At 33.8% G+C, this 12,603-nt stretch overlaps 1 non-coding gene across 1 annotated transcript; it reads right to left on the bottom strand.

The window, feature by feature from the left end:
• Positions 1–2,164: 2,164 nt before the first annotated feature.
• On the bottom strand, positions 2,165–2,238 carry TRNAI-AAU (transfer RNA isoleucine (anticodon AAU)). Its single transcript has one exon. It is a non-coding gene; the product is annotated as a tRNA-Ile (tRNA).
• Between the last annotated feature and the right edge of the window lie 10,365 nt (positions 2,239–12,603).

The raw sequence follows: 12,603 nt of genomic DNA, 5'->3' as shown, positions 1-12,603 counted from the left end.
GTAAATGGAACAACACCCCAAAGGGTAGCCGACATAACCATCAGTGGTCGGAAAAGAACAACATAGCCGACCATCAGTAGTCGAAAAGGAGAGGAAGATTTCTATCAAAAATACAAAAAAAGGCCAGATCAATGATCTAGCCTAGAAAATGAACACAGTGAACAGAAAAATACATGGAAATACAAAGAGACAACAAATACAAGCAAATAAAAACATAATAAAATCTCCTAAACCTAAAATCAGCAACCCCAACGGTGGAGATGGTTGAGACGCGACGGAGGGAGGAGATGAAGCCGGAGACGATGGTGGAAGGACGTGATAGGTGGCGGGGCTGCCATTGAAAACGAGATCGGACTTCAAAGAAACCAAATCGAAGACCCATGACAAAACCGAACGAAAAGGCTATAGCCGCGGCTTTGAGGAGGCAAAGGAGCGTCGGATAAGGGTCTGGTGTTGGGATTTCAGGCGGAGATGGGATAAATCGCACAAGGTGATGGATAAAACCGGAGAAAAAAAATCACCGGTGAGAGGCATAATAGAGAGAGAGAGAGGAGGAGGAGGAATAGAAGAAGGGAGGAGGGGGTGGGAAGAACCAGGACAGCCGTTCTTCCCACCCCAAGTCTTGCTTTTCTCTTTCTGGAGGCGCTAGAGAGAAAAGAAGAAAACCCTAACCGCTACTGGGAGTTCAAAGTAGTAATAACACCTTTAATGGCACATGAGTTGGATAGCCACTCTCATGACCATAAGTGAATGAGAATTCTTAAAATTGAGGAATAGTTATTCCTCTCAATCATTCCCTCATGGGTCATAGGAATGGCTATTTCGAGGCTATTTTATTTCACATTCTTTTATTTTCAATAAAATTATTTCTTTTTCTAGTAGAATAACCATTTTGTGTACCCAATCGTAACCTAAATGTTGCCGCTTTATTATGAAGCTTCTTTGAATTCTAAAACTAATGGGATTTTTGTCATATGCACAAAAAGTTGCATAAAATGTTGTCATGTGTACATTCTTGGTATATCAACATCTCTTAAAATAAAATCACGAGGAGGGAAAATCTCTTTTGACTGTGGTGGTAGGGATTCCCTGGTGACTCCCAACTCTTGCGAAGGTGGTTTGCGAAGATTTCTCTTATCTTTGCGACCATCTCCTCCCATCCTATGGATGCAGTTGGGGTGATGAAAAAGTAAAGCAGGCCACTCCCCCTCCCTATATCATATGGGAGTTATGGTAGGTTTTGGGGGAACCCTCCTTGAGAAGGTGGTGGAGCCCCTTGAACCTTCCAAGAGGTGGGTTGTGGGGAACTCCCCTACCCTTGACCACCCTGGTGACTTATACCCTTTCCCCACCTAAAATGATAGAGGCTATGAATAAGTATAATCGTAAGAAAAGTAGACGTATCAAGAAGAACATACCACAAGGAGAATAAAGCCGTTATACGCAGCCGGTTTTTCAAATGAAAAGAATAAATAAAAAATACAAGTAATTCTTTTTATTTTTCTGGGCCAGACCAAAAAACAAAAAAATCTAGTTTCAACATTTTGAGCAGTACTAAGTAGACAACTTCGGAACACTAGTAGTAGCTTTCTTTATTTTATTTTAAAAAAAATTTAGGGAACTAAATTACTTTTTTGTTTTTTAATTTAAATAAACTTCACAATAACTCCTCTTAGCCTTATCATTTCTTTGTACCATTTAAATATTCTTTCAAATAAATGCTCAGGGGGATAGAAAGAAAAAAGGAAAAGCGTAACACCCTGCTCCAAATAATATGATATAGTCCGCTTTGGGCCTCAGCCTGCAGAGTTTTGTTATTGGGTTATTCCAAAAGACCTCATACCATTTAAAGAGAGCATGTTTTATATAAACACATCTCATTTTTCATACTCAAGCAATATTAGACGCCACAAAAAACCATTTAAATATTCAGTTCAAATAAATGCCAGAGGAAATAATTTTTTTTTTTTTTTTTAAAAAAAAAAATTAAAAGTTTTTCTTCCATTTAAATAAAGACCCGTTGTTACTGCTCTTATGGTGAAAGATTGCCCTGCATTCAAAAATACAAGTGGATGAACATTTAATAAAACTGGTGTCAAGAGCCGTCTGGATCAGAATAATATTGTGCTTTAAAACAAAAGCTTTGTAAGGGTAAAACATAGAATGGCCCATGCAGGTCTCGAACCTGCGACCTTCGCGTTATTAGCACGACGCTCTAACCAACTGAGCTAATAGGCCAGATGCAAAGTTCGCTACAGTCTCATTATAAAACAAAATAAATATTAATGTAAGCTTTTGTTTTGTTTTGCTTCTTTTCTAGAAAACACCATTGGTGTTGCCGTGTTGGTGTTTCGGTCATTCACCAATTTCTTTTAATTAACAGTAGGATTTATTTATTTTTCTGTCTACATTTTTTATGATTTTTTTTTTTGGTATTTTTTATTTTTATTTTTTATGATGTTAGTTTCAATCGTATGGAATTTAAATCAATGCACTAATTATTGCCTTTAATTAATTTGTAAGAATTTCTTTTCTAAAGCAGTTACGGTTGCCGCTAGCTGTAACTGTCTAAAGCAGTTATTAATTCTAACTATTAACCATAAGTGCGTAATTTACTACAATTTTCTCACTAAATGTAAAAATAAAAAACAAAAAATCTCAAATACTATCAGCACTCCTCTTCCAAAAAGAATAAAGAAATTCTTAAAAATAAAATACTAAAAGTTGATAATTACAAAACATTACACATTACAAAAGCCTCCGAATTTCTTGGCTTGTCATGAAATTTCCTGAGAGTCAAAGTAGATGCCGTGTCAAATTTGTTTAGGATCTAAAACATGGCTTCTCATGAAATTTCCTTCTCATTTGAAATCAACAATTCGTTCAACGAAAATAGTCAGACCACCTTAATGTCTCCCATTTTCCCAGAAAATTTCCATTCGCACCGACCCACTTAATAGTCAGACCACCTTCACGTTTTTTTCTTTCCAAGCATAATTTTGACTAACTTGACTTAAATGCCGTAAAAAAACACGGTATAAATTTAATTTTGGGTAAAGTTCACTTAATTTTCTCAAATTACCATTTCAATGACAATTTACTTTTCGAACTATCAATTGTCCTTCAAACTACCAAAACAATGACGATGTACCCCTAATTTTTTTAAAACGACGAAATTACTTTTACTAAAATAAAAATAAAAATATTAAAATTTAATTTTTTTTCAAAAATTTAAGGTTATTTTTTGGGGGGGTATATTGTCATTGTTTTGGTAGTTTGTGAGGTAAATTGTTATAGTTGATAGTTTATGAGATAAATTGTCATTAGAGTAGTAGTTTAAAGAGGTTAACTAGACTTTTAACTTTTAATTTTTTTATAAAAAAAATTAAAATTAAAATTAATTTTAATAAAAAAAAAAAGGGTAAATTTTTTTTTTTAATTTTTTTTTGCTAATACTTACAAAATCCATTATTGACACCTTTACATAATGATGCATAGGAAGAAGGGAGCGGAATGGAGAAAGCAAGCGTGCAAAGAATGTTTTGTTCGAGAAATTGAATGGCAGTTTAAGATGGAAAATTACACGTGTGGCCTAAGCTGAGGTGTCAGATTGAATTAATGATGTTTACTTTTGATATGTCTACCCACGTGATGCCTTTGACTTGAGAGGTCCAACGTACTTTTCACTTCTTCAGATTCAATTGATTCAGACAGCGGAAAAGAAAAGAAGATAATAATAATAATAATATAATAATATAATATACGCATGATTTGAGTAATTTGCAACTTTTCATTCATTCACGGCTCTTTCCAAGCTCGGCTCGATCTACTCATAGCTTGCCCAAACTTTTTTTTTTTTTTTTTTTTCTACTTCATTTTATACTCTATAATTGACTGCAATTGAAAGTTCAGGGGTTCAAATTAAAAAATTTTGAAGTTTGAGGGCTTGTCAAATCGTATGGTAATTCAAAAGTGTAAAGTGAGTAAAGTGAAGTTATTCATTTTTTTTGTAAAAATAAAAAAAAAAAAACTTTTCAAGATTTCCGATTTCCTCAAGGTGTTAAAATCTTTGAGATTGCACTCGAGAACTCATATAAAGCCCAAATAGTTTTTTATTTTAATTTGTTCAATCAATGACGGTATACTTGTTCAAAATTCCCTTTTCATTTTTTATCTAATATTTCTATCCAATAAAATCCTTTTATCTTCTTCATACTTCAATCATATATTCAATGGAAAGGCCAGAAACTCTTAGCTGTTAAGCATAGCAGTGACCCAAACAGGGCGTATATACTTGCTGTAATTTGTCCACTTTTACTTAACTAACAACAAACCTGAAGGCCCACAGCTGGAGAGAAAATCAAGGTTGCTGAAAAAATACCCTGCCCAAAGATTCACCTGTAAATGTCTCTACTTTTCATTTGCTGACTTTATATATATATATATATATTCTTTGTTCATCAATAAATACATTATGGTAAAATAATCCAAGGTTGCTGAAATTTTCCAAGTGACTGGCGGTTTGTGGAGCCCTTATGTTGCTTCAAACTTCAAAGAACCAAAGTTGCATTTTATTAAAAAAAAAAGAAAAAAAAAAAAAAAAAACCCTCTATTTTTTTTTTTGTAGCTAAGAAATTCCAGGTATGGAATTTATGTTTTGTTTTAAATATTTGTTCTATGTGTTACAATTATATGACTGAGGTCTATCTTATACATTGAAGTAGAAGGGAAGATGATTTTGTTTGCTATTATTATTAATAATTTGGATGGGATTTTACTATTTTAGTCATCAAACTAGAATCTTGCCAAGAGGAAAAGTCAAAACACCAACAAAAATTGGTGTAAGCCTATTTGACCAAATATGAATAACTGTCATTTTTCATATCCTAATCATGCCTACACATTTCTTTAATATTGTTAAATACGAAATTAGTGAGATCTCGATGAGTTTGATCTGTTTAGTTAAATAGGTCGGATTAGAGTTGACCTATATTTCAACATGTCTCGAACCTTACCTAAAGACTGAGAATTTTTGACAATATCTATAATCTTGACACGAACCCAATACAAAAATACTTGGTCAATAACAATTGCGTTCCGCTCTACATAATTGACTTTTTGAGTGCTTTTAAGGACCAGTTGCAGATTTTAGAGATGAAGAAGCATTATAAGATGAAAAGATTGCAGATAAGATCATGACATGGAAGTTTGAGGAAGGTTTAATTAATTGGGTCAAATATCCTCTTTGTCCCACAGATAGACTATAAAGAGAAGATGTATGGAAACGAAGACGACTTAAACCAAATTTCTCAGAATTAAACACAACATCGACTCTACTTAAAAGCAGCCGACTCTATCTAAGTCATTCTTGATGGCTGCAAAACACCCAATTTTCCTACTTGATCACTCCACGCACGTAATGACCATCTCTTTCCTCTCGTTTTCCAGTCAATGGTAAGACTCAAATATATATATATATATATATCTACGAGAAAGTGGTAACTTTGATGTATGGAAACGAAGACGACTTGAACCAAATTTAATTAATTAAACACAACATTGACTCTACTTAAAAGCAGCCGACTCTATCTAATTAAGTCATTCTTGATGGCTGCAAAACACCCAATTTTCCTACTTGATCACACCACGTACGTAATGACCATCTCTTTTCTCTCGTTTTCCTGTCAATGGTAAGACTCAAATATATCTACGAGAAAGTGGTAACTTTATGGCTTATCTTTTGGTCCTTGTGCAAGTCTACCCTCCCTCAAATGTCTGCAGAAAATTGAAGGCCAGTACTTAATATATATTAGTGCTTATATAATTACCGCACCACAAAAAATCTCAGAGTTATGGACGTTTCTGAATGGGGTCGTTTTAACACAAAATGACTTCACCAGAAGTCATTTCAATAGTAAAATGACTCATCTCAGAAGGAAAAGTTGTTTGAACAGTGCTTTGAGGGGTCATTTAAACAGTAAAACACTGTTCAAATGAACCCTCATTCTGAGAGCTAGCCTCGTTTGAATAGTGAAAGACCGCACTTAGAGGGGTCGTTTTATTGACCAGTATGATCAAGACTCTTTTATCAGTTTAATTAATCGATTCTCCACTTGTATGTACATGCACCAATTAAATATAGCCAGTCTCTCTTCCAACTATCTATTTTTGCAAATTTAATAAAATTACCATTGAATTTGTTGGCTCACGTGGGTTTAAAAAAAATTTAATGATAAATTCACCCATTCACTATACGGAGATGATTAAAAGATGATCGAGAGAATGATTTTTTTCATTTCTTATAGGGAAAAATCCACTTTACCCCCTTGAAGTTTCAGTGATTTTTCAATTTGAACCCCAAAGTTTAAAAAGTGGCAATGTACCCTCCAATGTTTCAAAAATTTTCAATTTAAATCTTTCGTTAAATTGGACGGAAATCTCTAAAATTACATAATTACCCTCATGCTTTTTTTAAAAAAATTTCCGTCCAATTTAACGGAAATTGTAACGGAATGTTTAAATTGAAAATTTTTGAAACATTGGGAGGGTACATTGCCAATTTTTAAACTTTAGGGTTCAAATTAAAAAACCCCTAAAACTTCAGGGAGGTAAAGTTAATTTTCCCCTTTCTTATATAAATGTTATAAGAACATCATTAAAAGTGTACGCTTATTTTTTTCATTCTATTACATATTTAATACAATGCAATAGACAAAATTGCCCTTTTATTTATGAGTACAATTGGTGTACGTTTTTCGGTGCAAGGGTATCTTTGTTATTACCGTTGACAGAAAATCAATGGCGTGGAAAACCACAGGAAGAATATTGAATAATAGCATTAAAACTCCGGTCCGGTTCGGTGGTCGGAGATGGACGGTTGGGTTGTGACGCGTTTTCGCCTTTGGCACAAAATTAATTACAAGTAAGTGGCCGGGAGACCATTTCTTGAGTTGTAGTTTTCTGAATATATATAGTGCCATAAATTATAAGAGCTTGGCCGGGTCTTTTTCTTTATAATTTTAGCTTTTTTCAAATGAAAAGCTTCTTTGATTTAGATTGCATGTCTCACCTACGCTACTTTTCAATGTATCAACGCACAAATATTGGAGAAACGTCCTATCATATTTGCCTAATTTTTATAGGGCTACCCACTAAAAAGGCCTAGTGGGGTTCCGACAACCCATTAAGGTTGGAACCCTCTACCCATTTCAGATCAAAATCAAATCTTTTGGGGTATGAAAAATAATATATATTGTTTTTTTTTTTTTTTTTTTTTTGATACGTTACACTTTTATATCCTCGAACTCTGGAAAGAAACAAGAAATCTCAATGGATGGATCCCAGGAGAAGGAAATGAAAGAAAGAAAAATAAATAAATAAATAAATAAATAAAAGACGTACTATATCTATACATTTCAACTATTACAAATTCTATATTAATTATCCTACGGCCCTAAATGAGGCAAAACTATAAATGTTTCAAGGAGAAATGATGAAACCCGATCGACAATCTTGATGATCACAAAGAGATTAGTGGCCGACGCCGGGGCTGGGGACAGACCGGAGAGACCGATCAATGCTGACAAGGTGGCGGGCGACGAGCTTTTCATCCACCACCATCCCGTGGCCTTTCTTGCTTGGGGTGGAAGAGGGCACGTTGCCCTTCGGAAGGGCACTCAGAATCAAACTGTCCCTCAAAGAAGCCACCGATCGCTTCTTGCTCTCCTTCGCATCCAGCAGCTTTCTGCCTTCTAAACACGCAGCAAATGCAGCGAAAACAACCAAGAAAAACAGCAGCGAAGCAGTGCTAAGCCTAGCCATGAGAGATACAGAGAGAGAGAGATTGAGAGAGAGAGAGAGTTAATTTGTGGGTTTTTGTTGTGGGAAAAAAGGTCTTAGTGGGGAGAGAATTGAAGGGGTTGGGGCTTGTTAAATAGTGGTGGAGGGGGGGGGGAGAATTTTCTCAATTTCATGCACACCGTGTCAGTCCGCGGCGGCGAGAGAGAGAGAGAGAGAGAGAGAGAGAGGGGAAATCGTGGGGATCAAGTTAGGGGGTGGCTAAGTCAAGAGTAAGAGCTTTGAAATTTGAGCGAATTTGAAGAGTGGGCTCAGTTGGAAGCGTTGAGATTTCATACTATAAAACTATAAAAGAATGTGGGAGCGCCGCGTGGAGGAGTGTTAGGTGAAGATGAGCTAAGCCGCCGGCCACATTTTTCCTAGTAATTTCGTACTTCATGCACCGTCAAAGATCCACACCCGACATTTAGTGTAAGCCCTTCGGCTCGGCTTAATTAGCTGCAGCTTGCCACTACGGCTACTAATAGCCAATTTGAAATTGCTTCTTTTTTTAAAAAAAAAGAGAAAAGTTTTTGGCTTTTTAGATCAAGAAAGTATTTTTCTTAAGTTTGGGAAAACTTCCTAATAATTTCTACTTGTTTTGAGAAAATTTTTTCAAAGTTAAAAATTATTAATTTTATTTCCTCGAATTTTTAATTTGTTTCAATTTACCTTATTTTTTAGGGTGTGACGTTAAAATTGATGAAATTACATTTATACCCCTAAATTTTTTATAAAATTTTAAATTTGTCCTTAATTTGACATAAAAATTTAAAAAAAAAAAAAAAAAAAGTAGAGAATATTTTGGCATTTTTCATAGCATCCGTTATGATTTAACGCTAAATTCTAACGTAACGGGTAGATTGTATCAAATTAAAAGATGAAAAAATGAAATTGAAAATTTTTGAATTTTGAGAGGATTTTCTCAAACTAGTTTTTTCTTTATTTGAGATAGTTATTTATCTATTTAAAATATTTTTAAACTCCTTAACAAGTTTTTATCACTTGTTTACTTCAAAAAGAGATCACAATCGCATTATATGAAAATTTTAAAAATAAAACTATTTTATTTTAATTTTTATAAACAAAAGCTCTATTTTTCAACGCTTAATAAATAGGTTTTGAAGTGCTGGGTCCACTTTTTCTACAATATTATGTTGATGGGAAACAGAAATTAAGAAGTTTGATTGACTATGATAAGAAACATTAATTAGACAAGTGTGGTAATCACATTAGTTAGGCAAGTGTGGTAATCACATAAAGATCCGGATCCCCATGATAAACACGACCACTAATTAAATTAAGTGATGAGTAAATGCCAATTCCTTTTTGGTCCTACTTAGATTATTCGTATTTAAAGCTTATGAAACCTCCCAAAATCCTTGTCCTTCTAAGATAAGGGCAAGGCTTAGGTGCGGTAGTTCAAAACTACCGCACCATGCTGTAGTCCAAAACTGCACCGTTTGGTGCAGTTTTGGGCAATAAACAAATAGTTCTTTTAAAGAAAAAGAAAAAGAAAAATATTTAAAAACTAAAAGTATTAAAAAAATAGAAGAGAAAAAAAATATAAAAATGAAAGGGGTGGAGCCACCCCTTGGCCAAAATGAAAAATATTTTTAATTATTAGTTTTTTATATTTTTTAATTCTTAAATAATTGTTTGTTATATTTTAAAAAAAACCAATTTTTTTCCAGCCCAAAACTGTACCGTTTGGTTCAGTTTTGAATTTTTCCTTCTCAAAACTGCACCAAACGGTGCAGTTTTGGACTACAGCATGGTGCGGTAGTTTTGAACTACCGCACCTAAGCCTTGCCCCTAAGATAATAATAAAAATATACAGTTGATATAATATATCGCATGCATACTATATGTCTATATAAAAGGATACTATATTATAGATCGAATCGATTGGAGGCCACGTCTCATGATTTGAAGCAAAATCTTTACATAAAAATAAGACGTAGCCCTTCAAGCTAACTCCATTTGGCTAAGTGATTTTGTACATAAAAACTGCGTATTTAAATAAAATCGTGAAAACTGTCATGTTTTAAAATATATTTTGAAAAATGAGGGTTTTGAAATTGTTAGTTTTGAAATTGCACGTTTTGAAATCTCTAAACCAAACGGACTCTTATACCAGCAAAATTTTAAAAGTGACACTTATCTTTCTCCAATTACACCATTTGTTAGCGTCTAGCATTAAAATGGATAGAAAGTGCACACGTCTTTTATTATTATTATTATTTGAACTACACATATATATGGTTGATGAGTAGGCTTGCCACCTCCAAACCAGTAAGGAGGGGGTCAAACTCTTCGACTCTAACTTTTTAATTTTTTATTGAATTCGTGTCGGAATTGCAGGTCATGTCAAAAATTATCAGTGATCATTATGTTGTGTGTTGTGTTCAGGCCGTGTCGAAGTATGTATATAAGAGTATATAAGTTAACCCTAATTCGACCCATTTAATTAAACGGGTCAAGCTCATCAACCCTAACCCTTTAATTTCATCTTAAGTCTGTAAATCGTATAAAAAATTACCAACCATGACACTAACTAATTAATAACAAACAACCTCCAATCAATTGAAAGCTCACACACTTGCATATTGTTTGGTGAATGAAGTTTAATAATCAAATAATTCAGCCATTCTCCATTATAATTAAGAGCATGGGATTGAAAAACATTCATACTTTGGCTCATTAAATTCAGGTGTGCGAGTTGTACCCCTATATTTCTAGGCTATATACCCTAACTGGTAAAGCCTAATAGTCGGATCCTACTCACATACATACAAGATATCAATCTCAAAAGTCTCAGATAAAGAAAGGATTAAGGCCAAAGTGGGCCACTTAGCAACTACCCTGCTGCTCAAAATTGGCCAAGTGTGTGATCAATTCTCACCCCAGCTAGCTTTATTTGTTGAAGCCGAAGCTATAAAGAGCCTGTGGGCTGTGGGTTGGCAACTGGCATGAAAAAGTCAATACCGTAAAGTTGAAGTATCTCATCCAAAGCCAGAGGATCCCAATCAATTACCCCAAAACGGTAAAGAGCAGAATAATTGAGGTTAAATCTGAAGCACTTTTGGGAATCACCTTTTAAAATGATCTTTTTCACTCCCAACCACATTGCTCTGTTTTCAGCGCTATTGGCTATTGCATTCCAAAAAACACGCCCATCTCTCATGTTAGCCTCTTCTCATTTGTCTCCTCTGTCCCGGTTTTTATTCCTGGTTGGTGACTTTTTTTATTTTTATTTTTATTTTTTATTTTCAAGGATTGAATATATTCTTGTGATAAGGAAATTTTGTTTGTTTTGTTTTTATTTTATGACTCTTTACTCATTGGTAGGGGTGAAATGACTTTAGTAATTATTGGCTAAAACTGTTAACCGTAGTCAAATTCGCTAACTACTTCCGTTAATCGGCGGTTAGCGGTTAATAATCATAATAACCGATGACCAATTTTTAAAAGAAACAAATTTTCACAATTAAAAGAAAAAACCAAAACGAAGTTGTTTCTATAGTAATACGATAATACCCTACTGCATACGACATTGTTTCTAGATTTTTATACATTTTAAAATATATATTTAAACATAAAAATAACGTCATTTTAAATAACTGCTCGCATTTTCATCCCTACTCATTGGAGCAACATTTGGAGTTTAATTAAATCACTTTATTGAGTCAAATCAAATTCTTGAATGGATTCACCTAGCTCGGTTTTTCTATTAATTATGAAATTTGGGTAGCTTAAGAGAACAGATTACGGGGGGCTCATTTGTTCTGAGCAGTCCAAAGTGTTGAGACCACTTGCTCTGAGCAGGTGAATCCTACAATTCATGTCTTTTTAAGTGTTTTTTTTGGTTGGTATAATTGTCATTTCAGCCTAGACAGAGACTTGGAACAATCCAGAAATGAAAAAAAGCATCATTCATCTTCTAGTATCAAATACTATCAATCGTTTCCTATATTAAGAGCAAACAAGGGACATAAATTATTTTTTCTTATATTTTATTTGACCTTAAATTTGGTTTTAGCACCTTAACCATATTCCAAAGGACATTCAATAAAAAAACCCAACAAAGATATTGGTTGGATTGAAAATCTTGAGGCCCCCTCTTTCCTGCTGGTTGTTGGAATGTGGACATCCAAAGGCAGCCGTAACAATAAGAATAATTAAAATAATAATCACTCTCTAGGTGTTCTTAATTTTTAATTCCCTTATGACATCTAAATATTTGTAGATTGTGATAGAATAGATGCCATCGAGCCATTTATTATTTTAATGCAATTAAACATCACTTTTATTAATTAATTATTTTAAGCACAACGCTCAACAAAAACAAAGCACAACGCTCTGATACCATGTTAGAATAATGGAGAGATATAGAAGAGCGGAAGAATAATAGAGAGAGCGGAAGCGCACAATGGACTACATTGTATTGATATGAATTGATTACAGAGACCTCTATTTATAGATAGGTTATAAGTGATAGGTAAGTAACCTAATAGACTAACGAAAGATAACATAGTAGACTTAGAATACATAAGGAAGTAAATAACTCTAACATCATATTCTTAACATCAAGAATAACATGAAAGTACTTCCTTCTCAAGACCGTGACTGATTGTCTATTTCTTGTACACAGTTCAGTGTCAGTACCCCTCTAGAGATGCCATTAGGCCTTTTATTTATTTATTTTAATTTTTTATTCTTATATTTATATGGAGTTTACAACTTTTAACATGACTCGTAAATTTG

Source organism: Corylus avellana, chromosome 1 (genome assembly GCF_965113065.1).
Source record: "Corylus avellana chromosome 1, dhCorAvel1.hap1.2, whole genome shotgun sequence".
In the NCBI taxonomy this organism is placed as follows: domain Eukaryota; kingdom Viridiplantae; phylum Streptophyta; class Magnoliopsida; order Fagales; family Betulaceae; genus Corylus; species Corylus avellana.
This window is presented reverse-complemented; position numbering and strand designations above follow the sequence as displayed.